Genomic DNA, 20,112 nt, shown 5'->3' on the forward strand with positions numbered 1-20,112 from the left:
TTAATTAATCATCTTGGGCCTGATTCATTAAGGAACTTAAATTAAGAAGTTTCTTATTTAAGTCTCCTGGACAAAACCATGTTACAATGCAAGGGGTGCAAATTAGTGTTCTATTTTGCACATAAGTTAAATACTGACTGTTTTTTTCATGTAGCACACAAATACTTGATAGCTTATTTGTACACTGAAATTAAAAGTTGATATTTGTGTGTTACATGAAAAAACAGTCAGTATTTAACTTATGTGCAAAACAGAAAACTAATTTGCTCCCCTTGTATTGTAACATGGTTTTGTCCAGGAGACTTAAATAAGAAACTTCCTAATTTAAGTTCTTTAATGAATCAGGCCCCTTGTCCCTAACCATAGGTGCTTATTTTTCCTGTATTGAAATGATGAAATAATGAACTTTGCTATAAACATTTACAAGAGTGATCTCATTGAAGCTGTTGTGATGATACTCTGGGGAGAGGATGATACCGGGCTGATTATAATCTACACAGAGATTCATAGACACAGTCACAACTAATACACTAAATAACCATACATTACACTAACATACATACAACCGAGTAGTATTACCACCCTGTACTCTTCCTGGGGGTGGATATTGACCCCTGTAGTAGTGGGAATGGGGTTCATTGCTACCTGCAGATCCTAGGCTCTGACTTCCCTCTTCTGCCACTAAGCTTGGCAAGGTAACAGTCCACACAGTCACTCTTATTCCATTGGGCTCAACCAGGATAACTGGATGTGCTCCGACCAGGGAGCTCACACTCCACACCTGCAGTTGGTAAACGCTCCACAATTGTGCCCCAAATAGTCCAGCTTAATAGCAATCCCCAGTTACTGATATGTGAACCAGTACCACATGGGAATTGATAACATGCACATGTAGATAGGTGTCATATGGGAGACATAGGAAGAGATCATTAGTGGAAGTTAATGTACTTACAAATATAATCTACAGTATGTTGAACTGTTATTATTTACTGTGTGTAAAGTGATGTTACTGAAGATATTTACCGATCAGCCACAACATTATAACCACTTGCCAAATATTGTGTAGATTCCCCCTGTGCCGTCTAAACAGCTGTAACCACTTGAGGCATGTAGACCATTCCCCACCCAGCGGGGTTGTTGACTACCTCTGGAAAACAAACACTACCACCCTGATGCACCAGAGGCGAGGATCGTAAGCGCCACTTGTAAGGTTGTGACTGGCATGAGGCGACACTTGCAACCTGTATGAGTGGATCGCAGAAAAGCCCAAGGACTCTGGGGCAGCCTTCACCCTTGTACGGCCGAGTTGGTGGAGTTGAATAAAGTTGCAGGGATGAGGCACAGACACGGTGACACAGATAAAGGTGCCGTAAAGAGGCTAAACTCAGTAAAGATGTGGAAAGAGGAAGTAAATTCAATTGTATTTTCCCACATCTACTTCTAAAATGATACTGAAAAATGAAGTGGCCTAGAACACACAACGGTCATGTGACAGGATGGATCTCCTATGCCACCCTGTCTGTTGTGTTGCTGGGGACCAGCTGGGCTTGCCTTAGTAAGTCTCTTTTCTTTCTTCCTAATGCGCCCTCTAACTGCAGTAGGAGGAGCTTTTGCTGCTGTTACCAGTAGGCTGCTTATCGGCACCCACATGCGCATCCATCTGGGTACTCTCACTGCTAGTGTACCCCCTTCCTGGGCACCTGGCTGGTACCGCTGACCTCTTACCTTCAGATCAGTGTTGATGTAGATGGTTCCCCCTGGCATATCACATCGGCCAGAGCTGCGGGTAGCGGGCAAAGCATTGGTACTGGATGCAGGGTCCCAACCTCAGCACAACCGAATAACAGATTAGATTTGTTATAATCTGCAGGTCACAGGAATTACAGCAGGTAAGTAGTTATGAAAGCAGTATCTCAAAGCAATGATGTTTTATTAGCTCAAGTGTCCTAACAAGGACAGTTAGACACTAGTTTCAGGTACTAGTGACTTTCAGACGGTACAGATGGTATAATGATACATTACATGGTCAAACAGTGCTCCTTTTATACATATTCTGACACATGTTAGCAGGTAACACCACCCCCTGATCCTAGATGGCTCCGCAATGACCTAAATATTAGATCAGATATTTAGTATCAGGATGCAATTTGTTCTCCAAACATGGATTTGAATGCAATGCAAAGTTAACAAAATTTACAGCAATCTGTGATATCCTCAATCACATTGTTCAGAGGTTTCCTTTCACTTTAACAAGACAGTATAACGGGTAACGACTCCCTGATGTGCTTTCAGGCTAAAAAGACACAGTCACTTCACATGAAAAGAAGTAATTAGCATGAGGCTCCCTTTATTGTCTCAGAAATAATTTTTCTGTACAGAAGGACAACACAAGTCAGTACATTTGCAATGATATACAGCAGTGACCTGCACCCCTAATTAAAAGAAATATTTACAATAAGTGATTTCTACATGATCCAGCCACAGGTCCGATTACACAGATTTTGCCTCAATTTCGATTCCGAACTGGCGGGAGAGTACCGAGCCTGCTCGGCTCGGTACACGGATAGGCGAGGTTCGGGTGGGTTCAGATCTCGGGGAACCGAGCCCTCCCATCTCTAGTCTGGACACACATAAATCACACACAAAACATGCATCCTCATTACAACCCTGCAAGGATATCGGGTGTAATTATTCCACCTTTGTTGTCTTTTGGTTAACATGCAAAAGAAAAACCAATGTTTGTATTATATGAATATAACCTTAATACTGGCTGTAATTGTTGGCTGGATGTATTCAGGAGTGATCAGGAGATTTAAATTCTTGGAATAAATCTGCAGATGGTGCATTAACTCTTTCTTTTACTGGGAACAATGACCTGAAGCAGATTATTGTGTTTTTTTTATTCTGACACTTTATTATGAGTAATAAAAGTCATCAGGTGTAGGGTAATTAATCAGTGTTCATGTGACGATCTACCAATTCAGTTGAGGCATTGGAGGGGGGAAACATAGCCGTGGTTGTGCATTGTTGGGGATGCAATTAGAAGTTAGGGTACAGTTTTATTTTGAGTACAGTTTTTTTTTGCATATTGTGGGCATAGGACTGTAATGTTGCATAGAGCTGTTTAAGTGGGTGTGGTGCTTTATATGCCCGACATGGGGCTATATAATATACTGGACAGATACCTTGTCTGTGCACAGTGTTCACCATATTGTATTTGTTAAGTATCTGTGAGCCATGATATCAAAGTATAGACTACCTACACTCCAAGCCGCCCCCTCCCTACATCTCCAATCTCATCTCTACCTACACTCCAAGCCGCCCCCTCCCTACATCTCCAATCTCATCTCTACCTACACTCCAAGCCGCCCCCTCCCTACATCTCCAATCTCATCTCTACCTACACTCCTACTCGCCACCACCGCTCTGCCTCTGACCGCCGCCTCACTGCTTCACTGATCACCGCCTCTCACTCCCGTCTCCAGGACTTTGCCCGGGCTGCTCCCCAGCTGTGGAACGATCATCCACGTTACATCAGGTTAGCATCTACTCTCAAAGGCTTCAAGCGTGTCCTCAAGACTCATTTCTTTATTCAAGTCTATCAGTCCTCCTAACTCCCTTGTCCCGGCTCTCTCCCCCAGTTAGCACCACCCTATTTGTGTCTCCCCCGTCCCTTTAGGTTGTTAGCTCTCATGAGCAGGGCCCTCTGTCCTTGTGTGCTCCTTCTACTATTATATCACCCTCTGTACCTCTTGGCTGCTTCCCTAGCCCTGTTTTCCCTGTTTAAGCTTCGGCCTTCTCGCTGATTTCTACCATCACTTTCACTAACTGTCCCAGAAAATAATTTGATTTGCATTACCCTGTCACCTGTGTAGGTATATATTTTTGTTCTTTCTGTATCATGGTGTGTCTTGGGTCTCTCTTTTCTGTATATGTTATGTACGGTGCTGTGGACCCTTTGTGGCGCCTTATAAGTTAAAGATAATAATAATAATATGTATATTGTATATCCATGTTTGCTCTTCACACTACATGCATCCTGTTTTGCAGTATTTTTTGGGGGGGTTATAATGTAGTGAGAGGCTAAGGTCCTTTGGAAAGAGGCTGGTGTCATGTGGAGAGAGGCTGGGATCATGTGGAGAGAGGCTGGGGTCATGTGGAGAGATACTGGGATCATGTGGCAAGTGGCATGGGTCATGTAGCAAGGGGCTGGAGTCATGTAGCGAGGGGCTTGAGTCATGTAGCGAGGGGCTGGGGTCATGTGGAGAGAGGCTGGGATCATGTGGCAAGTGGCAGGGGTCATGTAGCGAGGGGCTGGAGTCATGTAGCAAGGGACTGGGGTCATGTGGAGAGAGGCTGGGGTCATGTGGAGAGATACTGGGATCATGTGGCAAGTGGCAGGGGTCATGTAGCGAGGGGCTGGAGGCATGTAGCAAGGGACTGGGGTCATGTGGAGAGAGGCTGGGGTCATGTGGAGAGATACTGGGATCATGTGGCAAGTGGCATGGGTCATGTAGCAAGGGGCTGGAGTCATGTAGCGAGGGGCTGGGGTCATGTAGCGAGGGGCTGGAGTCATGTAGCGAGGGGCTGGAGTCATGTGGAGAGAGGCTGGGGTCATGTGGAGAGATACTGGGATCATGTGGCAAGTGGCATGGGTCATGTAGCAAGGGGCTGGAGTCATGTAGCGAGGGGCTGGGGTCATGTAGCGAGGGGCTGGGGTCATGTGGAGAGAGGCTGGGGTCACCTATGATTTGGGCTCTTGGAGTCAGAGAAGGTTGTAGTATTTTATTGATTTGGAATTCCAATATGATGTATCTCACACTGTACATCAGAGTTGGAACAATTTTATTGTAATTGGTGATGATCAGCTCCATCTATTTATCATAATATGACATGCTTTCTCAGAAATATGGTACTATTCAGTGAGCAACATTTAAGTGGTTTCTTGATAAAACAATTGTGTTGTAAGAAGTAGGGTTAGTAAAGCTGCAGATGGAGTGGCCTTAGCTGGACATGTGGCAGAGTCAATAGAGGCACCACACAGACATCAGGCAATTGCAATTAGAAATAAACTGGTAAACACAGGGGCAATTACCAGAATCTCCATAATGCGCATGAGATAAAAGCACATGCATAAGTCTGTATTAAGGTTATTGTGTATCAGAGACTTGTGACTCCTTACACTCGGAGAGGCAAAATGTGGGAGAGGTCGGCAGGAATGAGCCCAGTACAGTAAGGGTATATTCACGCAAATGTGTCTGACTTATAAAGGGATAAACACATAGCTGCCTACTCTCCAGAAATGTGCAGGAGATTCCCCAAATATTGGGAGACCACATGGACAGGCAGGATAAGCTCCCTGATCCCGGCTGTGTACTACAAGAACATGGCCACCGCTATATAACACACAGAATAAGGTGTGCTACAAAACAATGGCTGACGTTCTACAAAAATGAGGACTCGCTTTCTCCCCATTGCGATGTCCGTTTTCACTGAGCAGCGTGTTGTTTTTTTTCATCTGGTCAGCTATAGTATTATTAGTTTGTTAGAAGAAGCAGATGCACAATGCTCAGGTTATCATTACATGTTGTACCTAGCAATATGCTGTATTCCACATCTTGTTCTATATCACTCAGCACATAACACAGATTTGCCAACATTGGCATCAAGCTGTCCGGGAATTGGCTCTATCATGGGGGCATGGCCACAAGATTTACGTCATTGGGTCCTGCCACATGTCAAATGTGGTCAATGTTGACCAATCACAGCAGGGGGCGGGACAGGATGATGAGTTTAGCCTCCAACCACTTCACCAATGAATGGGGCATGATCCGGCAGGTTTCCCTGCTCTCTCAGGAGTCCGGGAGAGCTCCCAAAACTTCAGGAGTCTGCCGGACATTCTGGGAGAGTAGGCAGCTATGACATAACATTTGGTTATACTGTGCAGCTCGGTGGCTCAGTGGTTAACATTGTCCAGATGTCCAGATATCGATGAAGCATTGTTCATTTATTGCAATAGAGCCAACCATCAATATACAGTAGATAGCATGACTCCCAAGACAGAGCATAACATACTGGAAGGTTAATTGGCTGCTGACAAAATTAACCATAGTGTGTGTCAGGGGATTTAGACTGTAAGCTCCAGTGGGGCAGGAACTGATGTGAATGACAAATATTCTCTGTACAGCGCTGTGTAGTTGGTGACGCTATAAAAATAAATTATGATATTGGATAAAATTAATGAATTTACTTTGAAATAGAAGGAAGTGTTGGGGAATAGCCAAGAGCAATATTAATTTTAAAATGTCTTTTGGTCATACTTAATACCAAAATCTGTTTCGAATATTAAAACTTGTTTAAGATTGATTACCTTAGTATACAGTAGGTACTTTTCTCTAAATGTATCAGAGATGCAAAAACTTTTTTTTTTTTTTTTTTTTAAATCTCTTTATTTTCAGACCGTATCGGAGGTACATTGCAAAATGAAAACCCAATGAAAAAGTACATTGTCCAAATCCTACAAGGTTCAGATACATAAACAACAAACAAGCATCTTAAAGAGCATAACGTAAGACCTTGGTAACCCGAGGTGAAGACTACTTTGGTACATTAATAAACCTATCATACCAGAGTCTGGGGCTTCAGGTTGTACGGGTACAGATGTGGGTGGTTGGGAGAGTCACTGAACAGATATGGGGTTTTTAGTTTTATATGGCGGGGTCACAGGTAGGGGAGGGGGTGCACAAAGAGTAAGGGGAGGCAGGATGAAGACTGGTGCGCTGCGGGGAGGGAGGGGTTTGGAGCATACGTTACTGATCAGGTGATACCAGCAACAGGGGAGGGGTGGAAGTAAAACCACGGCGTCCAAGTCAACTAGTATTTGGGTAGGATGTTGTTTAAGAGGACAGTGATGTACTCCATGGAGGAGACATAACAAATGTGGTTGAGCATCTCAGTTCTCGAGGCAGTTTGCAATTTGGAGGCTTGGCAGATGTGTGTGAGCAGGGGATCAGTAGGTTCGCTGAGATGGGGAATTGGCTGTTGAGTAGGATTATTAGTGGATCCCTGGGTACCCGTACTCCTGTGGTATCGTAAATGATATCTAAAGTGAGGTTCCAAAAGTCACAGATTATTGGGCAGTCCCACCATATGTGAAGCCTTTAGCATTACAGAGCCTCCAGCAGCCATCAGACACCAGGGTACATGCGAGTGGGTCTATCTGGGACCAAATACCAGCGAGTATAGAACTTATAACAGTTTTCCTGGATACCAGTGTTAATGGAGACCTTGGCTGTTTGGGTTCGAATGACGGACCACTCCTCACTGTCCAGGAAGAACCCTAGATCATGTTCCCAGACCTCCTTCTGAGGTGGGAGCGGTTGGGAGAATAGGGCTGCATGAATTGAAATTTTACCTCTAGTACCAACAGAGTAAATGCAGTTATGTTCAAACGGTGAGAGGACGTTGAGTTTCTTGGACCGGGTTTGGAACTTTGTAAATTCTTGAATTTGCAGGTATTGGAAGTGCATAAAAGCAGTAAGGTGGTATTTAGCACGTATATCTTCATATGAAACAGGGGCTGGTTTGCCCATAATGTGGATAAAGTGGTCAAACTTATTGTCAAACAACAAACACACATATACGGGGCTCGGCTGTAGTACAGAAGCACAGGTTTCCACTAACCGGTATAAGCGCCACTGAACTAGCGGGTGCGGAGTCTAATGTACCCCTGGTGTTCACCAGGGACCCCTGCAAGGAGGTTTGGACTTAGAAGCGCAGGGCACACAGGTCGCGGTCCCACTTGCCAGTTGCCAGTGTAGCGGTGGAGAGAAGTCAAACGGTCCGGGTCAGAAGCCAATCGGGAATATACAGAGCCAAAGAGTAAGAAAATGAAGGCTTCCTTAAGGGATTTAAAGGCAGCAACAGCATCCTGAGGCCAGATCTTACAACACGCTCCAATATGAGTTAAGGCTGTGATGGGAGCTATGAGGGATGAGAATCCTTTAATAAAGTGCCGGTAGTAGTTAGCAAACCCGATGAACCACTGGGTGGCTTTGAGACCACATGGTTGTGGCCAATTGAGGATGGAATCCACCTTCAGAGGGTCCATTTGCAGACCGGTTCCAAAGACGAGGTAGCCGAGAAAGGGGACTTTGGAACATTTAAAGAGACATTTGTCAAACTTACAATACAGGGAGTGATCCAGAAGGCGGGAGAGAACCACTCTAAAATGACCGCGATCGGAGCGCAGGTCAGGAGAAAAGATCAGGATGTCATCCAGATAGATAATCACCAATTGGTAAAGGAGATCCCGGAAGATTTTGTTAACAAATTCTTGGAACACAGCGGGGGCATTGCAAAGCCCGAAAGGCATTGCCAAATACTTACCAAATACTCGTAGGTTCCATTCCGAGTATTAAAGGCCGTCTTCCACTCATCCCCTTTACAAATGCGTACCAGGTTGTAGGTTCACCTGAGGTCAAGCTTGGTGAAGACTTGAGCCACGCAGATGTGGTCGAATAATTCTGGAATGAGGGGAAGAGGATAACAACTTTTGACAGTTATGGCATTCACTTGGCAATAGTCAATGCAGGGTCTTAGAGAACCGTCTTTCTTCTTGACAAAAAAAATCCGGCTCCGACAGGAGAAGAGGATTTCCGAATGAAACCTCGCTGGAGGTTATCGGAGATGTACTGGAACATGGCTCTAGTCTCAGGTAAAGATATAGGATACACTCTACCCTTAGGAATGGTCTTACCCGGAATAAGCTCAATGGGACAATCCCAAGTACGATGTGGAGGCAGTGTTTGAGAGGCTGACTTGCTAAAGACATCAAGAAAATCCAGTATTGATTCAGGGAGAGTAGTCTAAAAGGAGAGCGAAAGACATGGCAAATGAGCCAGCGGGCCAACTCTAGAAAGACAACCTTGAAAGCAGGAAGGACCCAGGAGGAAACCTTGGCATTATGCCAATCAAATTGAGGAGAATGTGTTCTCAGCCACGGCAAACCCAGAATGATAGAGTTTACGGATTACGGAATTACCAGGAACTCAATCCACTTGTGATGAAGAACCCCTACCTGCAACCGGACAGGACTGGTGATGCAGGAGATGGAACCGTTGCTGACGCGATTGCCATCCACAGCATTAACGGTTGTGGCAACGGATGATAGGAAATAAGGAATTTGGACACAAGAGTAGCAGATATGAAGTTCCCCGCAGATCCAGAATCCACAAAGACTGAACATTCCAAGGAAGCATCCGAAGTATAGAGGGTAACTGGCATCAAGAAATTGGCATCTTTGAGAGAGCAGGGAGTATGGAAACTGGATCCTAGGACAACCTCCCTCTTATCATCTAGGAGGTGATGTTGCCCAGCCTCTTGGTGCATGCAGATAACAAATGGCCGGACTCTCCCCAATAAAGACAAAGATGATTCTTTATCCGGCGCTCCCGTTCATCCTGGGTCAGACGGGAGCGTCCAATCTGCATAGGCTCTTCAACCGGAGAGGCAGGAGACAGGAAGTGGGGAGCTAAACGGGAAAAGCGTTGGCTCTGGTCCCTCTTCAGGGACGTTCCTGATGGCGAAGGTCCACCTTGATACTTAGAGAAATCAAATCGTCCAGGTTAGAAGGAAGATCCCGGGAGGCAAGGGCATCCTAAATCTGTTTGGACAAACCCTGCCAGAAGGCCGCCAGAGCTTCATCATTCCATTTTAGCTCAGTGGCTAATGTACGGAATTGAACTGCATATTGCCCAGCAGAGAGTGACCCCTGCCGGAGAGTAAGGAGACTAGAAGCGGCAGATGAGCCACGGCCGGGCTCATAAAAAGCTCAGCAAAAAATTCCCAATGAAGACGGAAAAATTGCGGAGAGAATCATCATCCTGTTCAAAAAGAGAAGAGGCCCAGGCCAAGGCCTGTCCGGTAAGGAGGGAAATGATGTAGGTAACCTTGGCTCTTTCAGAAGAGCGAGTTCGAGTTGGATTGAGCACTGGTTAAAAATCCACGGCAGCCCTTGGAATTGCCATCATATTTCTCCGGGGCAGGTATGCGCAGATTCCAGGAAGAGGTGACATTGGGGCTGAGAGGTGGTGCGGCAGGAGGAGCTGCTTGAGGAGGATTCAAGGATCCCTGCAAAGACTCCAAACGGGATATTACTCCTTGGATACACTGGAGTAGCTGTGCCTGGTTAGTCTCCTGTTGATCCACCGGTTGGGCCAAATGAAGGAGGAGATCACGAGCAGAGGGTTCCATGGTACTGTCAGTCATGGCCAGAGTATTCTGTCAGGCTCGGCTGTTGTACAGAAGCATAGGATTCCACTAACCGTTATGAGCCCCACTGAAATAGCGGGTCCGGAGTCTAATGTTACCCTGGTGTTCACCAGGCATACTCGCAAGGAGGTTTGGGCTTAGCTGCGCAGTGCACGCAGGTCGCGGTCCCACTAGCCAGTTGTCGGTGGAGAGGGGTCAAACGGTCCAGGTCAGAAGCCAATCGGGAATATACAGAGCCAAAGGGTAATCCAAAGAACAGTCAGGCGGGCCAAAGTTGCGGGAACAGAATTGGGGCAACTCCAGGAAAAAAGTCAACAAGTCGGGTCACAACAGGAGAGGTAAGATCAGGAGAATTGTCAGGGAAGCTGGGTCACAACAGGAATGGAAATCAAACATTAAATGCTAGAGGCAGGGGACCTGATACTCTGGCACCCTAATGGTGCCAGAGCAGGTTGAAAGGTCAGAGGGCCTTACAGACAGAGGACGGCCCGGGGACGCTGTGTGCCTGTTGCTTGGCAACAGGACGCCCCCGGCCAAATCTTTCAGGTGGCCGTCCCTGCACCGCAGGGAGGAAGCGGGGACAGTGCCTGACACTTATATGACTTCCACAGTTGGGAGTCTGTACATGAGTAGCCTGAGGACGAACAGCAGATGGTTCCAGAGAGGAGTCAAAGGGGAAAGGTTTAGTCAATGTCAAAAGCACATATCAGCGAATAGGGATATCTTTTAGTGATTGGATTCGAGTCGATTACCAGTTATGTCAGGGTTAAGACGAATTCTAGCCACCACGGGAGATAATGGGCAGCCCTGCCGGGTGCCATTGCGCAGACGAATGTATCCGGTGGTGTGGCCATTTGTCATGACCTGCAAGGTGGTGCTTGCATGCAGGGAGAGGACGTGATACTGAGATCCTGCATATAAAATCTATGATTATATGTACACTTCAGTGTCATTTAAGGTTCAGGTTATAGTAAATGTGTCATGTCTGATATAATTTTAATCCCCTAATCATCAGCAGCTGTCCGGTTCATTCGCTGAAGAGATCGCATATTGCATACTCTAGTTATTGATGTTAGGGAATAAATAGTCAGAGTGATACCAAACTGTAAAATGCTAATAGACTAGTTGTAACTGGTTTCTGGGCAGGAGAATCATCTGGAATCATCTGGAATATTGACCCTCAGCCTTTGAGGGGTTGTTTGAACTAGCCTATGACCTCTTTACACTGGACCCATCTGAAGTCTGGACCTATAGAAGCAAGTCACGTCATTTGCATTGTTCTCTCTGTAACACTGAATGTATATAATCATAGCTGTGCTCCCACTAGCTTCAGTCTACTCTGACCACAGTATTCTAGATTGAAATACTGTTCACTGGTACCCGTGGGAGCGCAGCCAGCGCGGTATGTATTTATCTTTTGGTATTGGCAGTACTGTACTGTATTATAATCATGTATTGAATTGTTAAACTTTGCATCTGCTAAAATAAATTACTTTGTGCGTTGGAAACACAATACAATCGCTTGGGCAATGCTTATTTAAAAACTATAGAATTACTTTAATAATTTGGGGGCTCGGAGTGAGGTTACATTATCGAAAGGTATGCAACGCTTACGGATTTCGGTTCCTCAACAAAGGGTAGATTGACGCGTCACATACGGGAAAGAATGCAATGTGTTCAAAACCTGTTGTTCACTCTGTGTTGTGAAACCGAATGTCCATTGTTGCATAATCTGAAGGAACGCTAACTTGATCTAGGGACGAGAAAGAAAAATGTTTCTTTTTATTGTCGTTTTGCGTTTTAAAAGGTATTACATTGCATAGGGTATGTGTACTTCCTGCATAGTGTATGTGTACTTATTGCCACGTGTTCAAACAATCATGTTCATAGTCTATTATATATGTATAGTATAATCGCTTGTTAAAACCCCTGAAAAGATATTACCATTGTTTGGGAAATCTATTTTCTGTGCAGAAAACAAAAGGTTGTATGTGAATGGTATGCAAAAAGATAAGAGAAGAATTTGCATACTGTTGAAAAGAGACAAAGAGGAGATTTACTATTGAAAAGACAGGGATATCGGTTGCTGTCTGACGAGGTGGATTGGACGGACAAGGTTGTGTTTGAAATAAGAACACTATATAAGTAGTATGTGGTATTTTGAGTAGCATGCGGTGTTGTTATAAGTAATATATTGTATTTTAAGTAGTATATGGTGAGGTGTTGTTTTAAGTAGTGTGCGAAATTTTGAGTAGCATGCGGTGTTATTTTAAGTAGTATGTGGTATTTTGAGTAGCATACAGTGTTTTTATAATTAATATACGGCATTTTAAGCAGTATCTGGTGTGGTTTTATGGTAGTATGTGGTATTTTGAGTAGCATACGGTGTATTGAAGAAGTATGTGATTTGAATAAGTAGTATACAAGGTATACGGTGAAAACAGATTTTGCTGGAGAGTCAAGGGTATCGAGGAGCTGATAGCCCTTTAGTCCGCATTGATATTTCTGTGTTAGGGGTCCTCGTTTGGTGCGAGAGGAAGCGGCTTGTAGCAAATACGTCCACAGGCCTGTAAATATCTCTAGCGGTAGATTGCGGGTGGCCGAGTGTTGAAAGTAGTGGCAGGATATTGTGATATTCCTGGGACCCTATATTGTTCAACATGGGTGCTAAGCAGACTCTAGAGATGGCCGATGTACTGTCTAAGGAAGGTCTTATTGGTTCAGCAAGATTTCTCATGTGTAAGAAATATGGTGCATACGCAATGGCATATTGCGACAAGTGGGTCAAGATGACCAAGGATTGTGAGAGACCTTTTCCAAAGATTGGTAGTTTCAATTCAGAGGTGTTGAATAATGTTACAGATAAAGTACAGTTGATTAAACCAACAAAAGTGAGAAATAAACATAATGATTGTTTAAAATTGTGGCAAATTGAAGGCAACATGTGGCAGAGCAGCGAGTACACAGCGGAAGTAGGCGTGGTGAAAAGCGCGTGCACAGCGGAAGTGAGCCTTGAGAAACGTGGAGAACTGAGCGCACGTGCACCCTCGCAGCCAAATGCGATTGAGGTGATGATAAGTACAGCCAATACCAAAAATGTTAAGAATGTAACCAGTAACTTGTATCCTATAATTTACGTTAAGGATAAGCTATCAAGGGAAGAAGGTGAACCCACCGTCATTTCGGCCACTGCCCATGCTAGTAACATGCAAGAGGCACCACATGGACAAGGAAAGGGAATGGTTCCACCAGCAGGGGCAGCGGCTGAAATTGGTGAGAATAATGTAGAGATTAATAGAAGGGGAAACATCCATTATTCTGCAACAGCAATTCCAGCAACTAGTTCAGAATGTAGTGATTTAGTAGGTCTGCATCCTGTCCGCACAATAGCAGTTCCCAATGGGAAGGCGGACAGAGATGACGTAGTTCCCATAAGACATGTAGAAATGCATTGTCCATGGACTAGATCTGAACTGCGTGCAATTATATCTGAGTTCCCAGTCCCTAGGAAAGATTTAGCCAAGTGTCAGAAATTTGTTAGAGATTTAGGTTATGCACATGAGCCAACTAATAAAGATTGGCGAGTGGTGTTTAGGTCCTGTCTTCCTCCCGGTTCTGTTATACAAAAGTTTATTAAGGATTGTATGTTGGAGGAAGGGAAGTCCTTAACAGACGATGATAATCAGGAAAATATTAAATGCATAATCTCTCAGTTGGCCATATACTTTCCTGTGGTAGTGGACTGGAGTAAAATTTTCTCTTTCAAACAACAGGATGGTGAAAATGCAGTGGACTATTTTTCTAGAGCTCTGATAGCGATGGCCAAATACACTGGGTTATCAGACATAAAGGATGATGTACACTACAGGGAGGTAGCTGTTTCAGTCTTAATGGATGGCCTTAGAGAAAATTTGAAAACAAGGGTGCAAACTTCATTACCGAACGAACTGGAGAGGGATCACTGTAGATGCTCTCAGGGACACAGCTATAGAACATGATAAGAATATAAATAAACAGAAAGAGACACTAAGTGATATGTTGATGATGGTGAGTATCCAAGCACTAGAGGGACTGCACACACAACCACAGCATAATAACACCTGGTTTAAGGAAAAGAAACAACATGAGTTGAGGAAGTGTTTTAGATGCATTAAAACTGGACACCAAGCAAAGGACTGTACAATGAGAAGAGCGGAAGCAAAGAGACTTAGGCCATCTAAGGGGGAATCACACAGACACCCACAGAGACGGCGCACACAAGTCACAGAGGCTTCTCAACAGTTGCCTGCGCACCTCATAGCAGCCAATGCCTTGGGGAAAAACTATAGCCAACCCTAAAGGTTAGGTCAGACCTGTAGTCCTATGTCACGGGCACTAGGAGTCTTTACCCAGGTATCACCAGATGATGAACTTACCAGAGCAGTATAGGTGGTAATATGGTACTCTGGTAGCGGGGTGATCACGGAACAGGAGACAGCAGATGGTAAGAGAATGCTCGTGGAAAGTCTATGACTAGCAGCACTGGTAATATATAGATAATTGTACACGAGGAACTGGATGAACAAGGAAACGTAAGGGTAGTCAGTGGTCTGCGGATAGCAAGTTGTACCACTGCTATAGTGAGGAGGAATGTCCAGAAGTAACGAGGAGGTGATGAGAGTCAGCGGTCTGCGTATAGCAAGTGGTACCGCTGTCTAGGTGAGGGAATGGAATCCAGGTGAAGGTATCCGGGAAGTCAGTGGTCTGCGTTAGCAAGTTGTACCACTGCTATGTGAAAGGATACTGGAAACTGGTGACTCAGGAAACAGGCAACAGTGGTCTGCCTCTAGCAAGTTGTACCACTGAAATATATATGTGAGGAGGAGCACGGGGAGGTAAATGCAATGCAGAGTATACACAGGCACACTGAACTTGATCCCACGATGATATGCACAAAATAGTAATAACTGAACAGCACTGCACAATTATACAAAGTCACAAGAACTATCCAGGCTAAAAGGTAACACAGTCAAATGATGGCAATAGTCTCAGCGGATAGGAAACTCCAGAGGAGAACAACTCAGTCCAGCTAGATATGCAATACACCAGCACAGTCAATGAGAAGTATGCATACCGTGGTTCAGGAGAGCAGGCTGTCAGACAGAAGTGCAGGGATACCTGAACGGCTGGAGGCCGGCAGGATACAAAGTCCCAGGAGGGTGGAAGCGGTAATCAAGTAGGTGCAGCGCACAGGTAGGTAGACCAGCAGGGATGGAAACAATACTCAGGAAGCAGTAGTATATAGAACTGGACACCTGGAGAACACTGAAAAGTAGAGATGGTCTAGCCGAGATGAAAGCAGCGGAGCGTTGATCCAATGCAGACAGGCGAGTTGACACAAGCGGGGACACTGTAGAAGCACGGAGAGCGGATCAGCTGGCTGCAGACACGAGGAGTACTGGAGGGTTGCGATGAGCAGGGCAATGCAGATACACGGAGGCAGCGGATAGGAATCAGCTGGAGCAGTCACGATGAAACACGGAAGAGTTGAGGTGAGCAGGATACTGTAGAACACGGAGACAGCGGATAGGAATCAGCTGGTGCAGTCACGATGAAACACGGGAGAGTTGAGGTAAGCAGGATACTGTAGATACACGGAGGCAGCGGATAGGAATCAGCTGGTGCAGTCACGATGAAACACAGGAGAGTTGAAGTGGACTGGAAACTGTAGTAGCACAGAGGCAGCGGATAGGAATCAGCTGGTGCAGTCACGATGAAACACAGGAGAGTTGAAGTGGATTGGAAACTGTAGTAGCACAGAGGCAGCGGATAGGAATCAGCTGGTGCAGTCACGATGAAACACAGGAGAGTTGAAGTGGTCTGGAAACCACAAACGAACAACAGGAATCAGCAGGAGCTGAACACACGAGGAAACACAGGAACACCTTCAGAGGCTCATGGGGAATGAGACTCCAAGATCAGGCAACGAGGTATTGACCTCAGGTGTTTTAAATAGGGAGTGTTGCCTGATCAGCCAATTAACTAAAAGGAACATGTACTGAAGGTTTGAAAGGGCTGCACATGCGCAGACCCTCAGAATGGTGGACGGCCACGGTTCCTAAACACACGAGAAGTAGCACTCACAGTCCGGTGAGTGACATCCTACAACCAGGTGGGGTAAATGTTATTCTGTGGTAAGTATCAGTGTGCAAGTTTTAGAAAGAAACTGATTTAAAATTATATTTTGTTGTTATTGCTTGTTTGTTTTATGTATCATATGTTTGCTTTCCTGATCGCTGGCCGATGGTAAAGAATGAAAATGTTTGGTTTGATTGTTGTTTAAAGATAACTATCTTGTTTTTTCTTCTCACAAATAAGGGTACACAAAAGAAATATAGACTTAGTGCTTAAGGGGGTTGGATAGAGAAATAGAAAAATTACTCTTGAAAGACAAATTAACAATGGATCATTGGAACACTCTTTGTCTTAGGCTGCAGTGACTCATGATAATTTGTTTGGCTGAGAATCATTATCCGAAAATGAAGTATGTACATACTTTGCTCCAAAATATCGTTTTATGTATTACAAGATAAGTATGAGTCACTAAGAGTTAATCTTTCATTTCTCTTTTATAAGTCAGGAAGTCCGTTGCAAAGGTATATAGTTATGATGATACCGAGTTCTTATTGAACAAATGACGGATGACACTGGATTGCACGGTTGATGTAGGACCCCCTAGTCAAGTATGGGGAGGGGTCATAGTTTAGCGAATAGCTAAGGGGAGTAGTGGAATGAATACAGTCATTTTCCCATAGTGTCCAATCCAGCTGTCACGTTTGCTGTAAAATCTACCTTTCTGCATGTCTGTTTGTTTTCAAACCCTTGTATTCAAATCTTTGTATTCTTATTATTCGTTGCTCTCCTATTTTCTCATTCTTTACATCTATACTAGTATCTCTCTCAATTCTCTTGTATAGAGATACAAAAAAGACGTAGACACGGTCTCAGTAATGGGGCTAAGACTTTTTTTTTTACATAAGACGGACTCAGGGATACACACACTAGATTGACACAAGTCACAGAAACAGTTAGGGGTTTGGTGTATAGAAAATGCTGGTTTTTAAGCAAAAAGTTTTTGTTGTGGAAATATGATTCATGATTTTTTTTTAGATTGCATATCTGCTTTTTGCCTCCTGTACAAAGTGTGCCTTTATATTTATGCACAAAGAGTAGAGCGATCGCTAGAGGTTAGGCATACAGATATCCATCTCTGTGTAGAAGATTGGAGTAGGATTTTTTCCACAAGATACGACATAATGTGAAACCATAGAAAATGTAGAATTTTCGTGTTTTATATTTTTTCACTGTTAAACAGACATGTACTGGATACTGTTATATTTGAAGAAAGTGTTATAGAGATAGACCCCTTTGCCCTTCTCACTTAGTCAAGTAGCTGAATGTGGGGTACTGAAAATGGCATGTGAGTTGGCAGAGGGAAAATCGATTGATATACATTGGTCTTCAGCATTTTTCTAATCTAGGGGGCGACGTTGAGGTGACAGAGAAATCCTTTATAGCAATACCAGCACATGAGTAGGACACTACATAGAGGACTTTATACAGTGACACAGTTACCAACTGAAGTAGTTGCTAGTAAAATCCACACTTACACACACACGACTATACATGGCTGTCATACCAGGGCGAACATAGCTGTCAAATAGACAGCAGGGTTTTATGTGACAGCTGACACATTTATGTTTTGTATTGTTTTTTCGTTGTATTGTTTCAAAAAATGAACACACACACACACACATGCACACATACACATATTAGTTAATATATGAAGATTTGGGTTACCTGAAGAATATGTCCAGGTGAAGCAAATCCACATCATCCAATTACCACCTTGCAGGATCCCCAAGTATACACGGGTGTATTGATAAAATATGTCTGGGTAAAGGTGTATTGAAATGTGTCTAATGTATTACTATGTCATACTCAAAGCTTTTTGTTATTCAATGTGATAGCCCTAGAGTTATAATAGGTGATAGGCGTATTCATGTTATTGATAATAAATGTATAAGGTATGAGTGGTGGTAACAAATCACATACTTTTGATTAGCCACAAACCAGTGTGAACATAAAGTAACGGTACTAGTTAGAACGAATTGAATAGAATGAGAGTTGGAACTTGATTGAAGTGGTTGATAGCTTTAGCCACTAGTCCTCCCCACTATCAATACCACTCCTGAGCTGCCTCTTAACCTGTTGACTTTTAAATTGTTCTTGACCCCTCTTGGGATGAGTTCGCAACTGAGAGACTAGTTTAGACCTTGAGAGGGAAGGTAGACAGTGAGACGGCAACCGAGAACGTTCAAAACATTGTTTCCCTAAAAGTTACACTAACTGTCAGGATGTTGGACCGGGAGAGTAAGTTGTGGAACAGTAATTTCCTAGGCTCAGGTTATTTGACAGACAGGTACCAGGTGTAGGCTACCAGCATCACGGCTTCAAGGGTAGCAGAGTGTCACGGGCACTAGGAGTCTTTACCCAGGGATCACCAGGTGATGGGCTTACCAGAGCAGTATAGATGGTAATATGGTACTCTGGTAGCGGGGTGATCACGGAACAGGAGACAGCAGATGATTGAGATGCTCGTGAAAGTCTATGACTAGCAGCACTGGTAATATAAATGTAGAAATACACGAGGAACTGAATGGACAAAGGAACGTGAGGGTAGTCAGTGGTCTGCGGTAGCAAGTTGTACCACTGCTATAGTGAGGAGGAATGTCCAACAGCAACGAGGAGGTGATGAGAGTCAGCGGTCTGCGTTTAGCAAGTTGTACCGCTGCCTGGGTGAAGGAATGGAATCCAAGTGGAGGTATCCGGGGAGTCAGTGGTCTGCGTTAGCAAGTTGTACCACTGCTATGTGAGAGGACACTGGAGCAGGTGACACAGGAAACAGGGATCAGTGGTCTGCCTCTAGCAAGTTGTACCACTGAATATATATGTGAGGAGGAGCACGGGGAGAGACTGCAATACAGAGGATACACGGGCACCTTGAACTTGATCCACAATGACATGCACAATATAGTAATGACTGAACAGCACTGCAATAATACAAAGTCACAGAAACTATCCGGGCAAAAGATAACACAGTCAATGATGGCAATAGTCTCAGCGGATAGTAAACTCCAGAGGAGAATAACTCAGTCCAGCAAGATATGCAATACACCAGCACAGTCAATGAGAAGTATGCATACCGTGGTTCAGGAGCAGGCTGTCAGACAGGAGTGCAGAGATACCTGAACGGTTGGAGGCCGGCAGGATGCGAAGTCCCTGGAGGGAGAAGCGGTAATCAAGTAGGTGCAGCGCACAGGTAGGTAGACCAGCAGGGAAAGCAACAAATACTCAGGAAGCAGTAGTATGTAGAACTGGACTCCTGGAGGACCCTGAAGAGTAGCGATGGTCTAGCCGAGATGAAAGCAGCGAGCCGTAGATCCGATGCAGACTGGAGAGTAGACACCGGCAGGAACACTGAGAAGCACGGAGAGCGGATCAGCTGCTGCAGACACGAGTAGAACTGAGGAGTAGCAGCCAGCAGGACTCTGCAGGTACACGGAGGTAGCAGGTAGAAATCAGCAGGTGCAGTCACGATGAAACACGGGAGAGTAGAGTTGAGCTGGAACAGTTGAGCACGGAGAGCAGCGGATAGGAATCAGCTGTTGCAGTCTCGAGGAAAAGCAGGAGAGTTGAGGTGGGCTGAAGACTGTAGTGCACGGAGGCAGCGGATAGGAATCAGCTAAACAGTCACGATGAAACACAGGAAGGTTGAAGTGAGCTGAAGACTGTGGTGCA

This window comes from Mixophyes fleayi, chromosome 1 (genome assembly GCF_038048845.1).
Source record: "Mixophyes fleayi isolate aMixFle1 chromosome 1, aMixFle1.hap1, whole genome shotgun sequence".
Classification (NCBI taxonomy): domain Eukaryota; kingdom Metazoa; phylum Chordata; class Amphibia; order Anura; family Limnodynastidae; genus Mixophyes; species Mixophyes fleayi.